This window comes from Hydra vulgaris, chromosome 03, assembly GCF_038396675.1.
Source record: "Hydra vulgaris chromosome 03, alternate assembly HydraT2T_AEP".
NCBI classification, from domain to species: domain Eukaryota; kingdom Metazoa; phylum Cnidaria; class Hydrozoa; order Anthoathecata; family Hydridae; genus Hydra; species Hydra vulgaris.
This window is the reverse complement of record NC_088922.1, coordinates 33908496-33935307: the sequence shown is the minus strand read 5'-3', so window position 1 is coordinate 33935307 and position 26812 is coordinate 33908496. Positions and strand designations below refer to the sequence as shown.

Here is a 26812-nt window from a genome sequence, read left to right as displayed (position 1 = left end):
AACATCAAAAGACGAATATTGGAGAATATTTTTTTTGGTTGGCCACTTGAAGCAGTTCTCTCCGGGTACAGCAGAATATTCCATACAAGAAACATAAATATTATTATCATTGACCTAATGGTTGAGGTAAAGATAAATTGTCTAATCATTGTTGCTTCCTAAATATTCCTTGAAATTAGTTAATATGGTTAATAAACCAATAATATTGTAATATCTGAATACACAAAAATACAATATTATAGTGTTATAAATTCTTACATTTTGAATTATTGCAGGATACCATTGCATAAAGTATGGAAAAACAATCCATTAACCGATTTGAAAATCAGCTGCTAACTCTTTTGCAGTCAACTGAATATCGTTGTTTAAATCATCTTCTTCGTTTTCAGGTTCACCTTTCACATCAAAAGTTACCAACCTTCCTGTTTGTTTTTTGTTTACTCCATCTAAAAAATTACACTTGAAGGATAAAAGAAATTGTTTAATATTTATCTCATACATACTTTGGGTATTTGTAAATATACAAGTTAATTTACTTGCCTACAGAACAATGATCAAATTTGTTGAGTTGTCACATATTCACTTGGCTTTAACATTGTCCTCAGCTGCTGGTGAACTTGCTCTGGATTCATTTTCTTTCCACACTCTTCTCCAGCCATAAACATCTGCATTAGAAATGTTTTGGCTTTGAAGAATATCTAAATACTTTTCTTTTTTGTAATGCCCATCCAGTGATGTTTGTAAAGTTTTCAATCCATTGTTTAATGATAGAAGGCGATAATAATGGGTGATGCGGAAGTTATCGGACAAATCCTAATTTTATTATTTGAGCATAATAATTAGTTTTTGTGGTTTTATGCGTAGGCATAAACGTTCTATAAAATATAAACTTTATTATTTGAAACACAATTATTTAAAATGAGGTTAAATGCAGCTGAACGAGAATCTTTTCGAAAGCGACTAAAAATGTTTTTTGTAAATAAACCTAATATAAAAAAATAAAATAAATGGTAAATCATTTTGAAAAGGAAGGATTTTCTCGAAGTACAAAATATGATAACCTAAAAAGACTTGAAACTGTTCAATTGTTTTCTGATAGAAAGCACCCTGGTCGTCCGACATCCTGGACTAGAGAAAAAAAAGCCAAATTAACGAGACTTGTCAACAATCGAAAAGGGGTCAGTCAGACTTTTTTTTTATTTGACTATTTTCATGGAAGATGAAGATATCAACATGTAGAGTCATTTCTTTCTTTCAAAAATAATCCTTTTGGCTTTCACGGAATTCAGCTGGCAAAAATTTTCTGACAAAAATCTTTTAGCCAAAAACCAATTTCCTCATCAAGTTGCTCAAAAGCCATTATTTTAGCAATTTTTTGCTGTGCATGATGGATTTGATGCTTCATAAAGGCTTCAACATCTTCTGTAGCCACATTTAAATCATATAGAAGATCTTCATCTTTACTATTTATAACTAACTCACGAACCTGGTTGATTGCTGAAATGAGGTTAGCACAGTCAATACATTGTTCATCGTTGGCAGCTATTGTGTGTTGATTCAAGTCTGGATCTATATCTGAAAGGGCAAAAGAAGTTGAGTGACTATGCAAAGTGGAATTTTCACTACATTTGGAAAGATAATTACTCTTTAGATACCTTTTACCCTTTTCAAGGAACTTAGTAATATTTTTATACTTCCACTTTTCAGAAATAGCAATCAAAGTTTGAAACCCATCCATGCCAATTGCCGTGATATTATCAAGACCAGCCAAAGCTTTTCCTTGAGAAGGTTTTATTCCACGAAGAATTCTTCATAAAGAAGTATATGACATTGGGAGATAATTAGTTTCTTGGCAAATTTCTTTACAAAATGTGATTGTATGGCTAAACTTCATCATTAAAATGGCATTAGCCACTTTTTGTTCCTCTCCATTGTCAAACTTTATTTTATTTACACCATAAGCTACATTTTGCAGCAAACCTCGACAAAACATAAATTCTAAAAAATTTTCTATTATTTTCTGTGGCATTCGGCATATGTTTACCTTTTCCTTTTTTGGTATAGAAAATCCTCTGCTTTCTTTTTGCAACTTGCGTTCTTTTTCAATTTAATACTTTTTGCAATCAAAGATTTTATTAATGTTTCTTTAGTGTACTTGTTATGGTTAATAACTGAAAGCAAAAGAATTTGTCCTAAAGAATCACTTTCTTGAAACATCTTAACTCGTACAACATGTTCTTCTAGAACCAGTTGATTTAAAGCATCTTCATCCTCATTGTGTAACACTTGAGAAATTAGTGCCTCTGATTGACCAGGTGCAATTGCTTCAGCAAATATTTTCTCAAGCTGCATTTTATATTTTTCAAATTTCTTCTTAACTATCTATTTCGTTCCTGGGGTTAAGTCTTCTATTCGCTTTTGCTTTATCTGAAAGGACAGTGGACTTGCCCCAAATGCTTCACACAAAGAGCTAGCTGCTTTTTTTGATTCTTCGATAGTTTCATCTGAAATGATTGTTATATCTGAAACATATATGTCATCAGCAGGAAAGCAAGACTTTATTGGTGTTGGAGCAGGTTCTAACATGTCAATATTGCTATCTGTAAAAATACTTTTTAGGTGGCTGAAGCAAAATACGGCTCCAACAGGAAGTGGTGAGTTCTTTTCATTATAAGCAACAAGGGTATTTAAAGGAATGGATCTAATTTTTGATGCTTTTTACCAATCAAAAAAGATGGTACGCACATAAAGAGTTATAGCATGAAAGATAACCTTGTAATCGGCTTTCAATCACGGTTTTTTCATTCCACTGGTTTGTCGGTGGTAGCTATAAAACAGTAATGTTAGATTTTTTACTAAAGGAGTAGGAAATCCTGTTTCTTTTAATAAAAAAGCAAATAATATTATTAAATTATTCATACCTTTAGAGCTTGTAAATGATTACTTATGTCAACAGTCAATTCATTAACTTGAAAGATTCCATTTTGTTCCAACGCCTAAAAGGACCACAAGAACTCTTCTCTTTATTAAAATATATGCATTTCTCATAAGGACTGATTTTATTTTCGCTCTTTGACATATTTTGTTTATTGATAATTATTAATTGACTAAAATTAAACAATGCAGTTTTTACTAAAAAATTTCAATTCTTCTACTGAAACTGCTAGAAATTTATGTTATGTAACTTAAGTTTTTTTTTTTTTTTTTTTTAGATTATTCACCTCCCCAAGGCCCGAGGGGGCCACTACAGTCGAGGAGGCTACTCATTTTTTTGTGTTTTTTATTTTTTAGTTGTTATTCGTGGTGCAACCCTCTCTCAACTCTTTAACTCCGAAACACGAACCTTGCCGAGCAAGGCCGCTGCGCGGAGAAACTAAAATGAGCGCGGTACTTCCAGGGACGTGGTGGGAGTCGAACTCCGAACCTCTCGCTTACAAAGCGAGCGCTCTTACCACTACACCACTACCGCATTAGTAAAGTAAAGCATGGTATGTACCAAGTAGTCACTAACACAAATATCACACTAAGGCGACAGTCATTTTGTCCCCGCAGTATTATCTTGTTCTATCTACAAATGCTATAAATAAATGTTCTAATATATAAAATAAATATATATATATATATATATATATATATATATATATATATATATATATATATATATATATATATATATATATATATATATATATATATATATATATATTGTTCTACCTGATAAAATATATTATATCATATTAGATGGAACATTGTATTTATTTATACATAATTTTTATTTGTATTTATTTTAAGTGCTATATGTATTTTTTTCAAGTGCTCTTGTACAATTTCTCTATAAAAAAGTATTATTTTAAAATTTTTAATTACAGTACTTATTATTATGGCTGTAAAATAGCCGTTGCTAAGCATATCTATATCGTTGCTAGGGTATTTTTTAGTTAAAAAATTGGCAAAATAAGGCTACTTCTAGGACTTCTGTAGGCTTTTTATTACTCTTTCCCAGGTCCTTGTATTCACATGATTTTTGTTCCATAAAATCAACGTATGTCTTAGTGTCTTTCAATAACAGCTAAAAAAACTAGGTGCAAGTATTGGCCTTCAGAGATTTAAGAGCTCAAAGTTAGGGTACAATTTTAAATTTTGTAGTTTCGGACCATGATTTATAGACAACCAAAAATGTAACCATGTTGAATTTTTACTTTTACTGTAGAAATCTACCCAGATTAGCAAAAAAATAAAAAAAAATTTTTCTGTCATATTCATGTTGCTAAAACTGCTCCTCAAAGTAGCAATAGCACTCGAAGCGCAAAATTTTCTAAAAATGGGCTAATTTTTGGGACCCAGCTCCAAAATAAATAGGAATTTTCGAACAAAAATTTACCAGTGGCCTACTTTCATTGCCTTTTACAAAATATCTGAAAATGAGGACAATTTGAAGACACCACATCCAGAATTTGCTTATTTTGGCTAGATTTCTCAGACAATGGCTCTTAAGTGATATCAAGGGTCTTAAAACTACTATGCGGACCGTTGTGTAAACTAATTACCGCATTTTTCTAATATAATACTTTTTTTTTCGTTAATAGATTGGTTAGCATAATTTGGTCCAGAATCTTTTAGGTTATTCATTTTACATTAGTTGAACTTTGTTATCAACTCAATAAACTAAAAAAGGAAAATAATTTTTTCTGAAACTATTTGAGTTTAGACATATTATTTGAAAATATTATGATTCTGATGTTCCAAAACTAAACTTTTACTTCCTTAAAAAATACGTTTGTTGTTCAGGATTTAAACGATGTCTTGAAAGAAAAATTATTTTTTTAGATTGTCAAGTTATTCAAAAACCATGCCAAACTCAAATTACAAATATAAATCTGGAGCTCAAAAGAGAAAACTTAATAATGAGATAAGATCAAAAGAATTTTTTGGTAGTCAATCAATAACCAAATTTTTCCGATATAGAAACGAAGATTCTTCTAATGGTAAAATTGAGGATTTCAGAGAGCATAACTGTAGCATTGACGTCAGAGCTGAAAATCATTTTGAAATAGATTCAATAGGTGAAAAATCAGACAAAGGAAATGCGCATGAATCCACTGCTTAAAAAAAAATTTCCAACCATGCATGTTCATTTAAAACTACCATGTCTGATCTCGGGCCGGTTAATGCACTGTTTAATTTAAAACTTAAAAATATAATAATAAAATTTCTGCCTAAAGTTATAAAGAACTGTGAAAGTTTAAAAAAAAGGCGAGCAAGCAGATTTCATTGAAATGTCAAACTTTTTTTGTAAATTGCATTTACTAACCAACTTTGCAACAGAATCTGATAAGAAAATTAAATCATTTGAAAAAGTCAGTTTTAAACTGTAGTTGAAAACTGTAGTTGAATAAAAAATATTTTTTCATTCAATACTGCAGAATTCGGTGCCACTAGATTGAAAAGAACTGCATGTAAAGCTTCTCATGTTAGGGGAAGTGATGAAGCGTAAAGGACAAAGTCATGTTAGGGGGAGTTGTAAAGGATAAAGTAAGTGTATGCTTACACCCTTTGTTGGTATCCTATTTAAGCCATAGTGTAAGCCATGTAATGTGATTTATATTGGTCAACAATTTGTACTCTTGCATTAGATCGCCGTGCAAACACGGAAAAAGCAAAAATTCTTTATCGGTTTCATTAGCTTGATGTTGTCAGTGTAAAGTTTGCATATACATTGTAGTGTTCATGGTATTTTCAAAGGCCTTGCTGAAATCGAGGTATGTCATGTTGATTGGACACTTACACTTACTTAGTACATACGGACTCACCGTATCTCTGCCCATCGCTTTGTTTTCGTCTAATTGTTCTAGTTTATTTTTTACGTTCTCCGAATTTAACGCTCTTCTCCAGTCCCAGTCGCATATTTTGAAACCCTATACAGGCTCAGAATAGGATATGATATGCGCAATCTGATTGGCTGATTTTGAAAGAGAGGCTTTTGCGCGTAAGTTGAAATCAAAACAAATGTCAAAAAGCGATTGAATAATAAAAGTGACATTGACTAACCGCATAAATGATCGCAAAAATGGTTTCCGTAAAATTTTCTTAAAAATAAAGATTTAAAAAAAGTTTTTTTTATATCTCTAAGACAAAAAAAAATTATTGTAACAAAGTATAAACCAGACGGTGAAACTTGACTATGCTATTATTCTCATACAATAGAATCTTTAAAACAGTTTTATAATTTACCTAATAATATCAATAAAATATTAACAACTTGGATTTTTATTCACATTAAATACTCATTAATCTTATGGTTTAGCTAGAAAAATATCTTTTTTAAATTTTTTTAAAAACCTAATTTTTTTTTAGAACTTTACTCTAATTACGGCTGCTCCAAATCCAGTATCCTTTATGGTACTTTTTATTTTGTTTGATCAAAATATATTGCTGACACATGCTATTATACTTGTCCATCTAGATTTTATAACACTTATTGGCTGATTTTCGTGCACACTCCTTATCCCAGTCCATACGCTCTAGTGCTGCATTCACTCTTGTATAATCACCTTTCCTGTAGGCGTATGATTTGTAGTGATAGATTTCTCTTATAATGTTATTGTTTGTGATAACACTCCATAAAATGACATTGTGTCCCTTATTGTTTGATCCTATTGGTGGTTCTATTTCAATGTCTATCACTCTTTCTATTACAAGATCTAGTATGTTTGTTTGTTTTCCAACCTCAATCTGAAACGTTGGTTCAGACACTGGTGGAGATAAATTTCGTTTAAATTGTTGACGAAGTTTAAGCTCTGTTGACAGTTACCTTTCACACTAATTGTCTGATTGTCAGACCATTCAATGTTGGGGTAGTTGAAATCTCAGCTGTAAACATACCAATGAACTTTTTGTTATCCACTAGTTTTTTGGCTTCTTCTATGATTTGGTTTAATTTTGGCTTTTTTGGCTTCTTCTATGATTTGGTTTAATTTTGCGTTTAAATTAGGTGTGCTGTTTGGTGGTCTGTAAAAACACCCCAGCAGTGTGTGGTCCTCAGTTGATAGCTTAATACTACACCACAGTTGTTTAATAGTTTTTTTACATCCATTCATGTAACAGTCACCTGTGGTTATAATAGTTGACATATCAATTTGTGCATTTAAAATCGCTACTTGCTTTCATACAGTTTGTTGAGCGTCAAATCAGGATGTGTGTTGAGCGTGCGTCAAATCAGGATTAATGTGATTAATGTATACTGTACGTTGGTAACAAGCGCTGTCTTTCAGTTTTTTTGCTGCATTCAAGACCGTTGCCTGGTATCCTGTGCTCTCTAATGCAATATCATTGGACTTGGCTTATTCACTTATTTTAAACTGCGATCTTGCTATTGTTAAGGTCCAAATAGTCTTTTATTTACTTTTTATCGTCATTTTATTTCGTCTTGTTTCAGTTGATTCCGGAATTGCTATCTTTCTTTATTTTGTTCTGTTTCTCTTTACTAATTGCATTTAAAATGTTGGCTTTATCTACATTGATAGATCGAGCTGCATCTGATGCAACCGCTAAGAATAACTTTTTACTTGTGACAGATGTTTTAACAAAATTGGTTTCAAGTATGCCTAGCCTATCAAACGGTTTAGCATTTTCAATTCTAAGTTTCAAGTTGTCTAGAGACACTACCACTATCTGTGCATTCTTATTTATGGCTGGCAAGTGGTAAAGAAAGTGACTTTACCTATTGTGCTCAGTGAACAAGAAGCTCAAAATAAAAAGTTGAAGAAGTTTTTTAAATCATTTTCTAGAAAGTGTCTGCGTTCCAAAACAAATGAAATTTATTAAGGCAATTAATATTCAAACTACTTATCGAAGTTCTTCTGACCCTTCGAATAGTAGTTTGAGAAAACTCCATCATCCTAAGTACAACGCTTTTCCAAATGTTTTCTTTACTCAAAGAGGTTCAAATTTTTGACTAGTTGTAAATTGCAATTGCATAGTTTTAATTTTAGTTGGTATTCAAAATGGTGTTTAATTTATTAGTATTTACTATTTATCTGATAAAATAAAGCATTTTATGTAAATAAATGTTTCCTGTGAATATACAAATTTGTTTGTATTCCTACAAATACTTTATAAGTATTCTTTAGCTCTAATTGTATGAAAACTTGTTGATTTTATTGTGTTGCTAAGGACAATTAACTACATAGGTACAATTAATTCAATTTTAATTAACTGTTCCTATAAACCCTTAGAGTTAAGATTGTTTTCAAAATTTTTATTTCATTTTTTAAAGAAATTTTAAATTAAACAAAAGTTAAAAAAAATATTAAATGACTGATTTCTAAGAGCCCAAAATTGCATAGCAACATTAAAAACTAGAACTTTTTGTTTGTGTTATCATTCAAATACATAAAATAGCATTGTTGTATTAATATTAGTTTAGTTTATAAATTTAACGTTTTAAGAAAGTTTCTTAATTTAGGTAACTATGCCATATGCACTGTTATTATGGAACATAGTTATCCATCGCAACCAAATAAACAATCTGTTGGTACCATTAGATTTCTAGTATGGAATACACTAACCATGAGCGAGACTAGATTTTTTCAAACCGAGACGAGACCGAGACAAGAAGTTAGTACTTCTCGTGAGACCGAGAACGAGACGAGATGAGAAATTTAACAATTTTTGAAAACAAATTTATTAAAATCCAAGTAGAAAAAAAAAATGTAAACATAGTTTTGACAAATAGACACAAATGACATTTGTTAAATGTAAACAACTTTTTCAAATATTAATTCAGAATTTTTTTGCCAAACTTTTCCAACAAGACAATGTTTTCTCTGATTAAGATGAATTGTTCTACTTTTTCTGGGTGTAAGTTGTGTCTGGATGATCGGACGACATTTCCACCTGAGCTAAAAACTCTCTCTGATTTAGTTGAACTTGCTGGAATAGCTAAAATTTCTCTAGCTAATGAAGAGAGCTCTGGCAATGTAACAAATTATTAAGCATTTTGTAAATTATAATAATTTTTAATTTGGAAAATAATATAATATTTAAGTCTCGTTCTACTTCTCGCGAGAATTTTCTATTTCTCGTTTCTCACGAGAAGTCCCATTTCTCACGAGAAACGAGAACGAGACGAGATCTCGCTCATGGTTAGAATATACGCAATCTTGTAACTTACCTACCAAGTAACGAAAACTTACTTACCTTGTAACAAAAACTCATTTTTACAATCGAAGGTTTAACAATATACTTCTGATATTTTTTAGTAATCTTCCTTTTTATCCTCTATTTAAACTTATAATTTATAAGAATTCATACAATTATATAATTAATTATTAACAACTCGTCGCGTTGGTTTGACAAGGTTCTAACTGATTTTTTCACATTTGGAGAATAGCAAATAAATCACTTTTTTTCTTTTTTTTTATTGTTTAAATAAAAATATTTATATGATTGTTTTTTGTTTATTTATGTATTTTTATACATCAATTAAAAAAGAGTACATAAACAAATAAAAAAACAATAATATAAATAATTATGATTAAACATCAAAAAAAAGTTAAAAGATTTTTTCTAAATTCTCCTAATATAAAAAATTTCAGTCAGAACCTTGTCGAACCAACGCGACGAACTGTAATCAATAGGTATAACGCATCTTGCATTTATAACGGAATATTTTAATTTAACTTATTTTTTTACTTTTTATTTTTATTTTTCGTTTGTCTTTAAGTATTTAAAAAAAGAAAGTTTCTTAGTTCCTTAACTTATTTTTTATCCTAATAAATAAATATCTTAAATTTTAACACGAACATTTCTTAGCGGTACTCGACGACATGACCGTATGGTCTTCTACAAGTCCCTCGTTTTTTTAATTTGTTAAAGTAAGCTTGTAATATTTTGATCATTAATAAACTTAATTTTGTACGCATAAATTTATTCTGTAAATTAAACTAATCATCTAAAAAAAGGCGCATTAAAAAAATTGATACAAAACCAAAAGTGTATCACGGTGCCCTATTCTCTCTTATTTTTATTATGTCTTTTTTCTAGCCAGTTTTTAAGCAGGGTTGTTGCCCAAATACTCTATGGGTTCTTGGTCTCAAATTTTTTTTATTTATAATTTTTTCATTAATAAATTAATTTCTTCTAATATTCAAGATCTGATGCTGCTCAACAATTGTTCAAATGATAATAAAGTATGGAATTTAGTGAGTCATAAATGAGAATTTTATTTTACTTGGAGAAGTAATATTTAAACATAAAAATTTAAAGCAAAGTCATCTAATAATTTAGTCATTAGCAATTGTGCATCTTGATAACAAATTTTTGTAAATTCATACAAGCATTTTAGCTTCTTTTTTCGTAAATGATTCCTAATTTTGCTTCCAATAATGCCAAAGGATGCGAAAAATATTTGAATGGATTCAATTCTAGCCGGACAAGTGTGCAACTTCCGTAAATATTTAGCTGACAGTTTAGAAGACTTAAGTTTCTTTCTTTCTATAATTCTCCACCAATTCTCTCACCAAAGATCTCTCTCCTGAAAACTTTAATAACAGTTTTGAAATAAATAGAAATGAAAACTATTATCTTGGAGCAAATAATAGCAACAAAAATTTAATAAATAAACTGAATATAGCATTGCATATCGAGGACCAAATATATGGAATATTTATCAAAGAAGACTCAAATTATGTGAAAGTCATTTAGTTCGTTTAAGTTGCTAATTAAAAGAGAAACTTTTAAAATTTAAGATTCTTTTGTGGCTGAGTAACTCTGAATTTATTTGATTTTATTTTTTCAGTTTTTTATCTTTATTTGATTTACTGATCAGCGCAGCAATATTATGCCCATTATTATGCCCAATATTATTGGCCAATACACACACACACACACACACACACACACACACACACACACACACACACACACACACACACACACACACATATATATGTATATATATATACATATATATATGTATATATATACATATATATATATGTATACATATACATATATATATGTATATATATACATATATATATGTATATATATATACATATATATATATATATGCACACAACATATATATATATGTATATACACAATGTATATATATGTATATATATATATATATATATATATATATATATATATATATATATATATATATATATATATATATATATATATATATATATGCTCAACATTATTATGCCCAATATTATGCCCATAAGGGCATTTAAAACAATATTATGCCTGTTAGGGCATTTAATATCTATATTCTATTGAAAATATATATAGGGGCTATATGAAAAGATTTCGATGACGTATTGTTATCTTCCTCTTCGAGCCCCTGTCTTTTTAATTCCTTATTTTTATAAAGATCAATGTAAAAAAGAAAAGTTTATATTTTATATTGTGTATACAAAAACGGTGATTGCTGATAAGATTTTACTGTCTTCTTTGTTCTACGGACATATATATATATATATATATATATATATATATATATATATATATATATATATATATATATATATATATATATATATATATATATATATATATATATATACATATATATATTTACGAAGAAAAAACGACTTTTTCTATGGTACTTTAAGTTTCATGCCTATATGGCAACCATCAGCCATTGAACACAAAATCAAAATCGCTAAAAATTAAAAAAATACTGTGTTGTGGCATCTTTACGTCGCTGAAAGACATACTTGATGGCAACCAAAGAAAAACAAAATATCAGCTAATCACTGGTGTCAAAAAAAGATAAGAGAAAATCTGCCAATTCGCTCACCGTTCGAATAAAAAACTGGTTCTATTCAAAAATCTCAAGCAAAACATAATCTGGTACAACCCACCTTTCAGTACCAATGTCGAAACAAAAACAGGCAGTCGTTTTTTGAACGATATCCGATATAGAACTAAAAAGAAAAATACTGTTACAACAAGTAATACAGAGCCAATAATTCATGGAAGAGTTTTTTAATAAACTAAAATCATTATTATTTAAAAAACTACATTTCTTGTGGATTGAACTTAGGCAGTGATTGCATTGAAGTGAATGATGATTAGCACGAATAATTTTATCACAAATTTTACAAAGTTAAGACATAATAAGTAGAAATTTGTTTAAAAATAAAGATATTGGTATTAATAAAATTATTATAGCAGAAACAATATAACAATAATAGTAACTATACGATAATATAACAATGATGAAGTTTATGATAAAAATATTAACAATATAATAATAAAACGGATAATAATAACAACAATAATAATAACAACGATCACAAAAATAGCAATAATAATAAAAATAGTGAAAGTAATAGCAAAAGTAGTAGTAGTAATTTATAATAAAAATATAAATACTTAATCCATCATTAATTAGCACGATCACAGGATATTATATAACCAAGGTAAAGCTAAGGTAATAACTGAGTCAACAAATCCATCAGCTCAATGAACAATCAGTGCTTAACGAAGAACATCGTTTATCAAGCCATCGTGTCGTCAAATAAACCTGACTACAAAGAAAAAGTATATTATGGTTTATGTGAAACTCCATTTAAATCTAGATATGCTAATCACCTAAAGTTTTTTAACATTAATAAATATAAAAAAGAAACTGAGTTGTCTAGAAATTTGTTACATAAAAGACAAAATGTTTAACCCTCAATTAAGTGGGAAATTGTGAAACGCTGCAATCCTTATATAATCCGTCAAAAACTTGCAATCTTTGCTTATAAGAAAAATTCCTTATTTTAATATGTAATGGTAAAAATTTGTTAAATAAACAAAACGAGTTGATTTCAAAATGGAGGCACAAGAATAAATTTCTCTTATCTTTTTTTGACACCGGTGATTAGCTAATACTTTGTTTTTCTTTGATTGCCATCTAAGACTTTTTGCGACGTAAAGATCCCACTACACAGTATTTTATAATTTTTAGCGGGTTTTTTTGTTTTTGATTTTTTTCTCAAATTGCTGATGATTGCTGTATGGCATGAAACTTAAAATACCATAGAAAAAGTTGTTTTTTCTTCGTTAATAGCGTAGAATAAGGTAACCTTATTCTACCTTGATGAGCACCTTAAGCAAAAATTGGAATATTTTCAAAAATAATTATGCTGGATCCAAAATTTTTGCGAATAAACAATTTTTACGGACCTCTACTTACAGTTTACCTAGATATTTTTGCACACGAAATTTTTTTTTAAAAGCACAAAGATTTTTAAAAAGTTAAATGGGTCTGGGTAAAATGAGCAAAAGTGCTCATTTTACCCAGACCACTTGGTAATATGAGTACTTTAAATTAACTCAAAAAAAAACATTAATCGAGTAAAAAAAAACAACCAACCTGTCAATTAGAACTAATTTTTGGAATATAATGATTCGTTATTAACAAAACTTATCTTTAAAAGATCAAATTTTACGTCACTTTTTGTTAAAACTATACTATGTTTTCCGCAACAACAACAACATCAACAAAATTGTTCGTTATTTTTCAATTTTATCAACTCAAACATTTGAACGATAAAAATTCAAATTTTTTAAATTTAAATTACGGAAAAATATTAAGTATTGCTAAAATAATACATTTTTTTGCTATGTTTTGTTTTTATTCGAAAAGTAGTTAAAACCACTGCTATTTTAGGACTTTAAACTAGGTAATTTCAATGAAAAATACGGGGTAATTTGAGCATGCTCATATTACACAAAAATAGCATCTTTAAATAAAGTCAAAATTAAATGCTTCTTTGCATTGTTTTTCAAACAAAAACGGAAAGGATTTTTAGCTGATATATTTTTCTTTATGAAAAAATGAATTTCGTTATTTTAGCACCAAAATTTTGCACCACAGATACATTCATGCGTAACGATATTATTTTAACAACGCAAAAAATTTAACTGCGTTTTAATTAGATGATAGCCGCTAATTACTGCTTATAAATTTACGCTAATTGCACTGATTCCTGTCATCACCACATAAAATCGATTCAAATAAGCAAGCATATATATATATATATATATATATATATATATATATATATATATATATATATATATATATATATATATATATATATATATATATATATATATATCGCTCTATTATATAGAGCATCGTTACTGTATATAGGTATATCCATAAAACTACTTAAAAATACAGGTTTCATAAAAAAAAAAAAAAAAATCTTGTTAACTGTTTTGATTTAGATAAAATCTCTTGGTTTAATGGAGTATCTACTTATAGTAGTCACAAAAAATGTAATCAATTTTTTTTGATTTTGTAACACTTTTTCCAGATGCTTTCTACTTTTAAATGTTCTAAATAAATAAAAAAACTTTATGCTAATACAATCGGTAGGTTTTCATTTCAAACTCCAATATAGTTCTTTTGAGTTCTTTCACGTCTACAATCTTGGATTTATTAGGATATACAGCGCATAGACCTAGTGAGTGTAAATACCTCAAACTCCAGTTTTGGGTAAACCGTTTTGCAATGAAATTTTTTTTCCGAACGTGAAGGACACCATCAAAATTAAAGTTTTACACGTAACCGATAATATATTATATAAACTAGATGTCTAACATGCGGGATTTTATTGGACAAAAAATAAAGCCATTTTTTTTTGTTTTTAAATATAATCCGTCACTTGTAAAAAGAGCTGAAGCCGATGAGTAGAATAAAAGTTAAAAATGTTCAGAACATCAAAAGAAGTATAGAACATCAAAAGTTCCCAATAAAATGAAGATAATTTAAAAACATGTTTTAAAATTTATAAAAAACTTATAAAAGTTTTTAATATGAGTCTAGGTTTAAAAAAAATTATATTTCATAAAAATGCTTCAAAAGCGCCTGTCTTTTCACTTTTCTATTCAAACCTTTAATCCCTTTCCAATTGGAAATGAATTTAGGAAACATAAATTATTATTTTCCAAGTATCCTAATTTCCTCTTAACACTTTTTTAAATCCATCCGCTAATCATCAAATATATATATATATATATATATATATATATATATATATATATATATATATATATATATATATATATATATATATATATATATATATATATCTTATAATATATATAAAGGGCAATGTGTGTGTGTTTGTTTGTTTGTTCTCTATAGAAATCCAAACCGCCGGACCGATCTCGATGAAATTTGGCATGGGGGTAGTCCTCGAGGGGGAGAAGTTTCTTAGCTGGGTTTTGACCCCGTACCCTGACCCCCGGGGTCAGGGGGGCCCAAAAATGGGATCCAGTGTGGCTCTGCAGCCTCAGCCGTGCAATTTGGCAAAACCTAAAAGCTTCCTACCTGTGGAGGAGTGTCAGAACACTTCATTTGACAAAAAACATGAGGGTAAAGTTGTCTGGTGATCTGTCAGCAGAAGCCTTTTCCAATCAGCTCCTTGCCTTGGGCAATGGTGAGGCACCAGTTGATGTGCAGACAGGGCTCATTAAATTCCCTGCCAACTTTTGCACACTGGTGGATTCTGCAGAGGAACTCATTGTCAAGGTGTTTCCTAACATCCAGCAGAGTTTCACCAGACATGACTGGATCTGTGAGAGAGCTATTCTGGCTCCCAAAAATGAGTCTGTCACCAAGATCATATGCAGATCCAGAAAATGCTCCCAGGCAATGAAAAGTCCTACAACTCCATTGACATGGTTATGGACCCCAGTGAAGCTGTCAACTATCCAACAGAATTTCTGAACTCTTTAGAACCATCTGGATGTCCTCTTCACATTCTTTACCTGAAAGTTGGAGCACCAATCATTCTCCTTCGCAACCTCGACAGTCCCAAGCTCTGCAATGGAACTCGACTCATCATCAAAGCTATCCTTTCAAACTTGATTGAAGCAACTATACTGAGTGGATGTGGCAAAGGTGAGAATGTCTTCATTCCAAGGATTCCAATGATTCCCAATGACCTCCCATTCAGTTTCAAGCGCCTCCAGTTTCCAGTCAGGCTGGCTTTTGCCATGACCATTAACAAAGCGCAGGGACAGTCACTCAAAGTGGCTGGCATCAATTTGGAACAGTCCTGCTTTTCTCACGGCCAGCTCTATGTTGCATGCTCCAGAGTTGGATCTCCACGAAATCTTTTCATTTTGACTCCAGAAGAAAAAACCAAGAACATTGTCTATCAGAAGGCTCTTCAGTGAAAGAAATCCTCTTTAAAGAAGTCCTATTAAAAGAAAACAATAACAATCCAATGTGAAGAAATTACCCATGATTTAACTTTTGTAACATGTTCAACTTTTTTTTCCAGTGTGAGAGAACAATTTAATTGAAAAATTTGAGTAAATGTTCTTTTGGAAATTCTTAATTTGTTGTTTTTAAGTGGAAAATAAACAAAATGTCTTTTTCTTCCTTAATGTCTTTCAGTTATTTCATAGCTTCAACCAACAGGGTCACATTTTGTGGGATTATTGTGCAACACTAAAAAATATTGCACAATCTTACTGTGCATAGCCCAAAATTAGTATAATAAAGTTCCAGATGCTCATTTACTTTTAAATATTGGCCCGGGCAACGCCGGGTAACTCCAGTATTTCCTTATGGAGTATTACTCCATGTAACCGTCAGATTTTACCTAAATCAGAATATTAAAAAAGTTTTTAACTTTTTTGGATAAAACCATTGATTTTCAATAGTTATGTGGAACGTTTTATTATCACCAATAACTGTTTTTATAATTTTTTTTTCAAAAAAAAAAATCATAAAAACCGACATCAATGAACGTTTTCTGAATTTCCTGATAACCAATAGTTTGACCCCTGATAATAATTTCCTCAAAACATACATACAACATAAAATATCTATTGTAAACTTTTTCAAAATTTTGCTGGATTTCATTAGTACCGTAAAATGAGGTGACTTTGGCCTGGTAGGTGACTTTGGCTAATTTATAAAAAATAGTTTTAACTTTTAAAACCTACTTTGTACCTCTGCGACTTCTTCCAAATTTAGATTTATCTCAAAAGTAAAGTTATTCTGTTTATTTATTACTTAGATTAATTGTAGTTTGCGGAACTATTGATATAATTTTTTCTTTGTTTATTAGAGTCTATAAAAATTGTAAAATTTATATGCTGCAAAATTGTGAGTTGGCTGAAACTGTTGTTAATATTTGAGTGGGATGTGATGTTATAACTAATAATAAATTTAAATAGGATGAGTTTTGTACAATATTTGCCAAATTTAAAACTCTTCTAATTAAAATTAACTTTAAGTAAAGTTTATGGGGTGGCTTTGGCCACAACTTGGGGTGACTTTACCCTAAGTGAAAAAATGTATTTATTTGATTTTCAATATTGTATTTTTGATTTATTTTTCAGAAAATGTTGTCTATAGATATATTTTTATTAATTTAATTTTCAATTTTTGTTTTTAGGACAAAATAATAATTAATAATCATATTTATATCAAAGAAACCATGCCAAGAACATATAAACGTGTTGCTGGGAGTCGTGATTATATTCCATACACCCAGGAAACATTAACCAAATGTTTAAAAGAAGTAAGAAGTGGTAATTTAACACAAACAGATGCTTGCTTGACCTTTAAAATTCCTCTATCAACAATAAAGAATAAACTGAAAGGTATACATAATAAAAAACCAGGCGGTTGCACAATCTTTAGTGAAATTGAAGAAGAAATTTTTGCAAACTATGTTATAACTATGTCTTCTTTTGGATTCCCAGTTGACTGTTATGATTTACGAAGTATTGTGAAGTCTTATGCAGACCGTAAAGGAATGTTTATTAGGCAATTTGCAGGAAATATGCCTGGTGTTGAATGGGTAAAATCATTCCTTAAGAGAAATAAACAGTTAAGTGTTAGATTTGCAAGTAACATTAAAAGAAAGAGGGCAGAAGTAAGTACTGTTATTATTAATAACTTTTTTGATAACATCACTCCTGAACTGGCAGGAGTTCCTCCATCAAACATTTGGAATTATGATGAAACTAATTTAACCGATGACCCTGGTAATAAACTAGTAATAACAAAGCGAGGATCAAAATATCCTGAAAGGATAATCAATTCAACTAAGTCTGCTACATCTTTGATGTATTGTGGTAATGTAGAAGGGCATATCCTTTCTCCATATATTGTATATAAAGCAGATTCGATGTGGACAACTTGGACAGAAAATGGACCAAAAGGAGCACGTTATAACCGCTCAAAGAGTGGATGGTTTGACTCCAGTTGTTTTACAGATTGGTTTGAATCTTTATTGTTACCTGAACTAAAAAAAACTTCTGGAAAACATGTTCTTATTGGAGACAATTTGTCCTCACATATAAATACATATGTACTGTCTTTGTGTGAAGAAAACAATATCAAGTTTATTGCACTTCCTCCTAATTCCACGCATTTAATGCAGCCATTGGATGTTGCATATTTTCGACCAATGAAAGCTCAGTGGAGAAAAATATTAACAATTTGGAAGGAAAGTGGCAAAGGACGTAAAGCTCCTTCCCTTCCAAAAGACCAGTTTCCAGCATTGCTTAAATGTCTCATGAAAAAAATTAAAGAACCTGGTTGTGAAAGTATGAAGGCAGGCTTCAGAAAAACTGGATTATACCCACTTGATCGAAAACAGGTGCTAGATAGACTTCCTAAAAGAACATTTACAAATAAAGATGTCACAGTAGAAATCAGTTCTCTTGTCAGTGATTCTTTCATACAACATTTAGTTGAAGCTAGAGGTGATGATCATATACCTCCTAATAAAAAGCGACATAAAGTCTCTGTTGTCCCAGGAAAAAGTGTATCATCAATTGATGTAGTTAATATGCAAGCAGCTATAAATACAAATAAGACAAGAAAAAAAATGACTGTTGTTAGAAAAACCAAGGTATCCACTCTTGAACAGCAAATAATTACAGATAATCTATTGAATAACTCTAGCACTGATAGTTTGATGATTGATGCATAGTTTTTTGAGTTTTAAATATTAATAAGGTTTCTTTGTGATTTATATCTTGAATAAATTTGCAAGTTAGTTTCAAGCTGTTGTTTTTAATATTTTTTTGCCTTAACAACATATCACCTAATATCCATGTATCTGTGAATATGTAAAATATGAAATGATTTTAATCAATAATTATAATTTCCTTTTAGTTGGCCAAAGTCACCACCAGTATAGGGGTGACTTTGACTCACCCTTGAAATTAAAAAAATTGGGTCAAAGATATAATTTTTTTATTTTTTATTTTAATTATTTATTTCTTTGGCATCATGCACATCTAATGCAATTTATATCAACATATTAATCATTTATAATTAAGTTTTGAAAAAAAAAAGATTTTAAATTTGGCCAAAGTCACCTCATTTTACGGTATTAAACTTATAATTGTTATAAATTATAATTTGTTATATAAAAATTAAATATAAATTATATATAAATATTATATATGTTATATATAAATTAAGTATAAATATTAAACATAAACTATAAATGTTATAAATTTAAAGTCTTCATATTTACAGCTTTACCATTCAATTCGAAAATAAAATTTTTATTGATAGCAATTTAATTTACTACAAAAAAAATAAAAACATTTTTTATAATAATGAAATAATAATTTTATATGGTGTTTAAATAAACTTTTACTATTTTAGTTTCTAGATTAACTTTTATTTTTAGACTGTTTCAATTAAATATCAGTATGAATTATATTTTGTTTGACATGTAAAATTTTGTACAATGAGTCTATAGTACCATGATATCAATGTCATTGTTGGAGGTGGTGCAGGGAAACGTGTACTGAAGAAAACTGAAATTGAACGCAAATTGAAATTTGTTTTTGCGTGTAAACGTATAAAAACGTTACCACTTATATGTATAGAAAGAGATTATGTTATTAAACCAATAATTGTTATAAAACATCTCAAGTTACTATTTTAAGTTTATTTTATGTTATTTTAATAAACATCTTTTGTTTTTATGTTATGAAACTGCAAATAAAGTATTACTTTTCAGTTTTTTTTTTAATAATCTTTTCTCCTCCAGATACTAATCTATTAATTGCATAGTTTTGGCTTGTTATTTTTAAGGTATTTGATGTTGTCTAGAGCACTGGGCGATATGCACTTAATGTTACCAAGGTAATACGCGCGCCTTTTTTTTTTTTTCTTCTTTTAAATCTCTGTATATTTAAGAAAATATTATGGAAGCCCGAATTTCCATTTACGTAACTATATTATGTATTGTTACATCTATAACATGCAAAGTTATGGAAGCATTTTTAAAACAAGGGTGGTTCCATAGGGAGGGGGAGGGGAGGAAGCGATCAACTCCTTCCCCCCCCCCCCCCCTCTCTTAGTTATTTTAAAATCAATTTTTTTGTTGTGCTCATTAAAGTTTTTGCAATGAATTTATTTGTTTTGTATTTATTTTCTTATTGTTTAAAAATAATGTTGTATAGTATAACGTTAGTTATTCTTATATAACTCTTAAGTAAGTTTTAATATTTTAAATTTTATTTTTTGTCATTATGTTGTGTTCATTATTAAGATTTTACTATTTGGTTTCTACGTTCAAAAAATAGTATGGTTAATGATCGCTGTGTTGTTGGTATTTGCAATAACGATAAACGTTATCCAGAGCGTTACAAAACGGAAACATAATTTTCCAGATGTAACGGTAACGTTACATATGGAAAATTATGTTTCCACAAATTGCCTGCTGATGAAAGAACAAAGAAGTCATGGATTCATGCTGTTTCTAAAGAGCGAAAACACTTTTTTGTACCTAAACATTTTAGAGTCTGCCCCAATCATTTTGTCGATGGCCTGCCCACTTATGGAAACCCTAATTCAACTATGCTTTTGACACACACCATGAATGTTCAAGGTAGGGGAAAGGCGCCTATGATGGCATAGCGCCAATGATGGCATACCGGTCATATTTTTATAAATATTGGTTATGGCAAAAAAGTGATTAAACCAACATGTCTATACTGACTTTACATTAATTTTAGTAAAAATACGTCCCTTATGCACAAATTTTGCTTTTATAATCAACAAAAATCGATTTTGGGATGTGCTGTTGTATTTTTAATCCCTTTAAATATTTAAGATTGTGGTTTTATTATCAACTGTGCATAAATGAAATTTTCATGCATTTTATTTCCAAGTTTTGTGCATTTAGTAGAACACTTATTTTAATTTTATCTTTTGAACAAGGCCGACAGCTTGTTTAAATGATAATGATGACTTCTTCCTATGATGGCATACTGGCGAGTTAGGTGTGTTGCAATATTGACGAGTTGAGAAAACCTTTTTTCTTTCATAAAAGCAACATATTTGTTAGTGAAGTAAAAAGGAATTTTTACTACACTAAAAAATTTTTGGTTCAAAAAACACATAAAACGCAATTTCTCTTATGCGCATGCGCGAAATTCTACACCGCTGCTGTTTAGCACGAAATGGTTAATTGGGATGATTACGTGTAATTTCTGGCATTTCTGAGGGAAGACTCTAAGGTCAAATAAAATTGTCAAGTTACTCTTGATGCTTACCAGCCCCATCCTCCCCTATGCCATCATAGGAGCAGTAGTTGCCTATGATGGCATACTGGTGCTTTTTTTTTTTAAGGTGGCTCATATAGAAAAAAAAAATTTCCTTATAGAATAAATTGCAACGGTTCATATATATTTTATTGTATTTTTGATGATATAAGAAACTCAAATTTTATTAAAAAAATGATAAGTCTTCTCAGACTTCTACGAGTTTTCCTTTACAACAACATGTTTTTATGATAAGAAACACTATTAGTTTAAGTTATACTTAGTAATATTTGTTAAACCACTTTTTATTATGATACGTGGTAATATTATGTTATATATAATTTTACTTTTTACGTTGCATTATATTATATTATGTAATTGTAACGTAACGATGTGTAAATATATTGAAGTTGTATAAAAAAAAAAAAAAAGATTTTTAGTTTGTCCGAAGTGCCTTGACATCCTATGGACTTTATATAGAGAAATAAAAAAAAGTGAAGCAATTTTCTTTCAAATGTAAATATTTCAGAAAGTATTATGAATACATTAACAAAAGTATATACCAAAATGAGCAGTTTCAAAAGAGGAATTTATTTGTACTAGTTGCAATGAAAAATGAAATGAAATAAAGAAATTATTATCCATAAATTATGCAAATTATAAAAAAACGTTTGATGATTTTTTTTAAATAAATATGAATATTTCATAAGTTTTTAAGATTACATATAGGTAAAAAAAACACATCAAAATGAACAGTTTCAAGAGATGAATTTGAACTTATAAGTAGCAAAAGAACATGAAAATTTTTTTCTTACATAAACAATAACAGTTAACTAAACTTCAAAAAATAGTTTGCCAAGTATCCTGTCAGCAATAATTGACTCAATAAACATGTCAAAATCCTCTGATGAGTCCTCGTCGAAACCCCAGTAAGATGTAACATACGCAATTCTCTTGTCTTTTTGCCTTTCTGTTAGTATTCGTCCATAAAAATTTTTGTCCTGTCCATTGTCAGTTTTGCTTTAACTTTTGAATCTAGATATCCAATAGTGGCATTGGGGGCTTTTCTAAGTTGACAGTCCGTCATGCCAAGAACACGTTCTGCATGCATATTGTTGGCAGGTGCTGATAGTGTGTCCTTCAATATTTTCTCAGTAGGGTTAGATAGAGGCCCAGATATATAATTGTGCAATTGTCTATGAATAACACACTCAATAGAACTCAGAAGAGTTGATGTTATTTTGTTAAGGAGCATTATATCAGTTGTTTTCAGCAATGACTTGTGCACCTCGTCAAACACTAATTTTTGCCCAAAAATATCTAGATCTGTTGACAACAAATCATTGGAACTTTGTTTCATCTGGGTGATTCTTTGATGACAAATCTGGAACATGGGTACCTAAATTTAATGAAATGTAAAAATAAATGAAAAAGGTACACAATATTCTTAAGGTAAAATAATATTAAGAAAAAAAGATAGAAAGACAACAATTAAATGTGAACAATTTTCTAAAAATAAGTTTCAACTACTATTATTAAAAAAAAAAAATACCAGTTCAAGATTAGATTTCTGCAAAACATTGCCATAAACTAGTTTCATCCACGGGCCTGTAATTACTTTTCCAATCAATCCTAGAGCTTGCAGCTGAAAGATGATGCCATCTTTACCGATGTCCCCAAAAAGAGCTTTACTCACAACATTTTTGTTGTGTCTGAAAGTAAATATTTCAAAATGTTAACTTGATTTTCAATTATATTTTTGAAGCTCTATCAATAATTTGTAAAAATAAAACTCTTACTTCTGAAGAAATGACTTTAGCAGTTGTAGATGGAGTATAGCAACTCCAGCCATGTGGAAAATTACATGTACCCTGTTTCCAACATAGCGCAGAAAGGTTCCTGGAGCAACTCCATGTTCTCTCAAGAAAGACTTGAATGTTGCTGGTTCACTTTTGAAGCTATATCTAAAAATAGTTTTCAATTTGTTTTACTTTTAGAAATGAATATATATATATATATATATATATATATATTTAAAATATATTATGTGTTATATTTTTTTATAGTACCATACATCATATTCGTTATTTAAAAAGGTTAGCAAAACAAAGAATACATAAATTAGATATAGTTACCTAAGTTTTGAAAGGTTGTACAGAAAAGACACTACAGATCCTTCTTTTCCAGTGGCTGTTTTAATTTTATATAATATAATAATATATATATAGTCACAGATTCTAGAGTCTAGAATAGATCAATCAACAATTAAAAGTTCTAAGACTACGTCACTACTGACTAAACTAGTCACTTAAGTTCACTGAATAAACTTATAAAGTAATAAAGTCTAAGTCACTAAGTCTAATTTTCCAATCTAGATCTAGAATAATCTACATCTTGATCTAATAACTTACAATTATAAAAAGTTCACATTTTAACAGATAGAAAAAGATCTAGTTCTAGAGTAATCTAGAGTCTAGACTAGTATCATGGCTCCTTAGTTTTACTTTTTTTTAAAAAACGATCTCATTATCAATAGTTGGTAGTCGGCCGACAATGGCAACATGTAGATTTGTGCTTAAAAATTTTATATTGTTGACTAAACTGATTGTAATACAATTTTAAACTAACATAGAAAAATGGATTTGCTAGGTGTATGGTTAAAAATTAGATATGTACGGTCAATAAATAAATTTTATTTAAAAAAACAAAACTTACCTTATTTCAAAGGGAAAAAACACCAAAATGGTTACGGATACACAAAAATAAAAATTTACTGATGCTTAGAGATCCTTCTTGTTGGTAAAATGAAACAAACAATGTGACTGAAAGTGGCTGATCTATCAAACAATGCTTGAAGAACTGACGTGCTAAATGCTAAAAGCATTTTGTAAAAACGGAACAGAAAATGGACGCAGATGTCGACGGTACTTCAGGATGCAATATAGCGGACTATGCGAGTCACTAGTTTAAACTCAAAAACCTTTAGGTTATAGCTTTAATACATTATTTTCATTCATTTCTACTAAAAGAATAAAAAAATAATTAAAATATCAAAAACGGGACACAATACTTAAGAAAATCACAAATTTTTACGTAATAAAAAACGGGTATTGTGTTATAAAAATTGATAAAACTATTCTTAGTTGATCATTTTAGTACATCTGAAATCTTAATGATTAAGGAACATACACTAAAAATTTCAGCCAAAAAGCTTTTCTTAATCTCGAGATATCATGTTTTGAAGTTCAAAAAAAGAATAAAATTAAAAAGCTATGAAAATCATGACCCAAGTTTTCCGATAAATAGAAATTATTAGCAAAAAAATGAAACTGACCAATAAAAAAGTTTAAGTAAGGTATTATTAGTAAGTATTTTATGCAAAATGTATATATTTTCTAAAAGAAATATAAATTTCGAATCAAATGGTATATTAAAAAAAAATTAGATTTTTTTTTTTAAATTGAGTATTTTTTCTATATGAGCCACCTTAAATAAAAATAACTAATATAAAAATAAAACTGATAAAAACTCTTGAGGTAATTATTGTTCTACATGTAACAAAGAATGTATCCATATCAAAACTTTTGTTCATGGTCTACAGGATACTGAATAATGAAGCTTCAAAGTTAAGTATGCCATCATAGGCGCCTTTCCCCTACTCCTGAAAAAAAAAATCAAGACCTCCTCCAAAAATCAGAACAAGATCTCTTGTAAAACCGATTTCTACAAATATTCTGGAATCTATTACTTCTAACTCGGATACACTTACAGCTGAAGAATTATCTGATCTTATGCTTATTTCTTCCTATGAAGAAAATTCCATCTCATTTGAAATCAGTCCACATGATAATGGTAGTACAGTTACAGCAAAATTGTTAAACCATATCTCCACCTCTCCAAAAGAAAAAGAGAATGATATAGAGCCTACTCTATTACCAACATATATTGCTATACAGTTTTGTCATATTATTAGGGATTCGGATGTATCAACTTTTACAGGTTTACAAAATGCAAAAGTGTTTCAAAGCGTTTTTAATTATGTCAAGCACAAAGCAGCAGTTATGAAATATTGGGATGGAAATAAGAGGACAAATCGATTACGAAAACCTATGTCTAGTGTTAAATCTGTTGAGCAACTACTTCTATCACAAGATTATAATGTTGATGATAACTTCCTATGAGCAAGAGTGGCCTTAAAAGAAAAATCTCATTGGAACAGGAGTTTCTATTAGTTATGATGAAATAACGTTTTTTGATTGAAGACCTTCCGCTTTTGTATATCAACCGGAGCAGTTTCCCAAATTATTATTACATGGGTCATATTATTATCTAAAGAGTTAGAGAGCTTGATTTTGTGGCCTTGCGGGAATACAATTCGGGCAACAATGCCAAACTATATAGACGTTTAAAACAAACTGTTTTAAACGTCTATATTCAAAAGTGAGAACATATATAGATTGTTCTGAAATATTTTATGAAACATCAAGTGCCATTGATGATCAAGCTTGTATTTGAAATGACTATAAACATCAGTCAAATTTTTAATAGCAATAACTCCGAATGGAGCAATTTCATGGCTGTCTCCCCTTTATGGTGGACGTGCCTCTGACGTTGTTATTGTCAGAAATAGTGGTTTTCTTGATATACTTGAGCCTTATGACCAAGTTATGGCAGACCGTGGCTTTAAAATTAAGACAGACCTTGCATATAAACAGTGTACACTTTGTATACCTCCAAGTGCTTGTAAAGGAATACAAATGTCAAAAGAAAAAGTTCGAGAAACATCAAACATTGCTTATGTACGTATTTATGTGGAGCAGGCAATAAAAAGGATAAAACACTTCCAAATATTAAAGATAACACAGCCATTACTATACCTACCAAGTATGAATAATATACTGCGTGTGTGTGCTGCTATATCAAACTTGAGAAAGCAAATCACAAAATCGTTTTGTTAAAATATGACTTGAATTACATGCATAGATCATCCAAGTCTTATTTAGTAATAATAAAAAAAAAAAATACCGTAAATAAATGTCGATTTACTTTATATTAACATATATTTATTTCAGCATTCATCCAATCCTAATTTATAATAATGCAGAAAATATTTAGCGAAAAATGTCCGGAATATATTTTGCCTTGGGTTTATCTTTACTTTGCGTCAAAATTATTAGTTTTATTCAAAACTTTTTATTAATTTTTGTATAAGTCAGGTTGATAAAAAAAAGCAATTGCTTTTACTCGACATTTTTGAAGT

General features: G+C 29.5%; 1 long non-coding RNA gene across 1 annotated transcript; it reads right to left on the bottom strand.

Moving 5' to 3' along the window:
* Nucleotides 1-11619: 11619 nt before the first annotated feature.
* Nucleotides 11620-12940, bottom strand: LOC136077713 (uncharacterized). Its single transcript, XR_010637205.1, has 3 exons — nucleotides 12692-12940; nucleotides 12391-12545; nucleotides 11620-11939 (listed from the first exon to the last, which is right to left on the bottom strand). It is a non-coding gene; the product is annotated as an uncharacterized LOC136077713 (long non-coding RNA).
* Between the last annotated feature and the right edge of the window lie 13872 nt (nucleotides 12941-26812).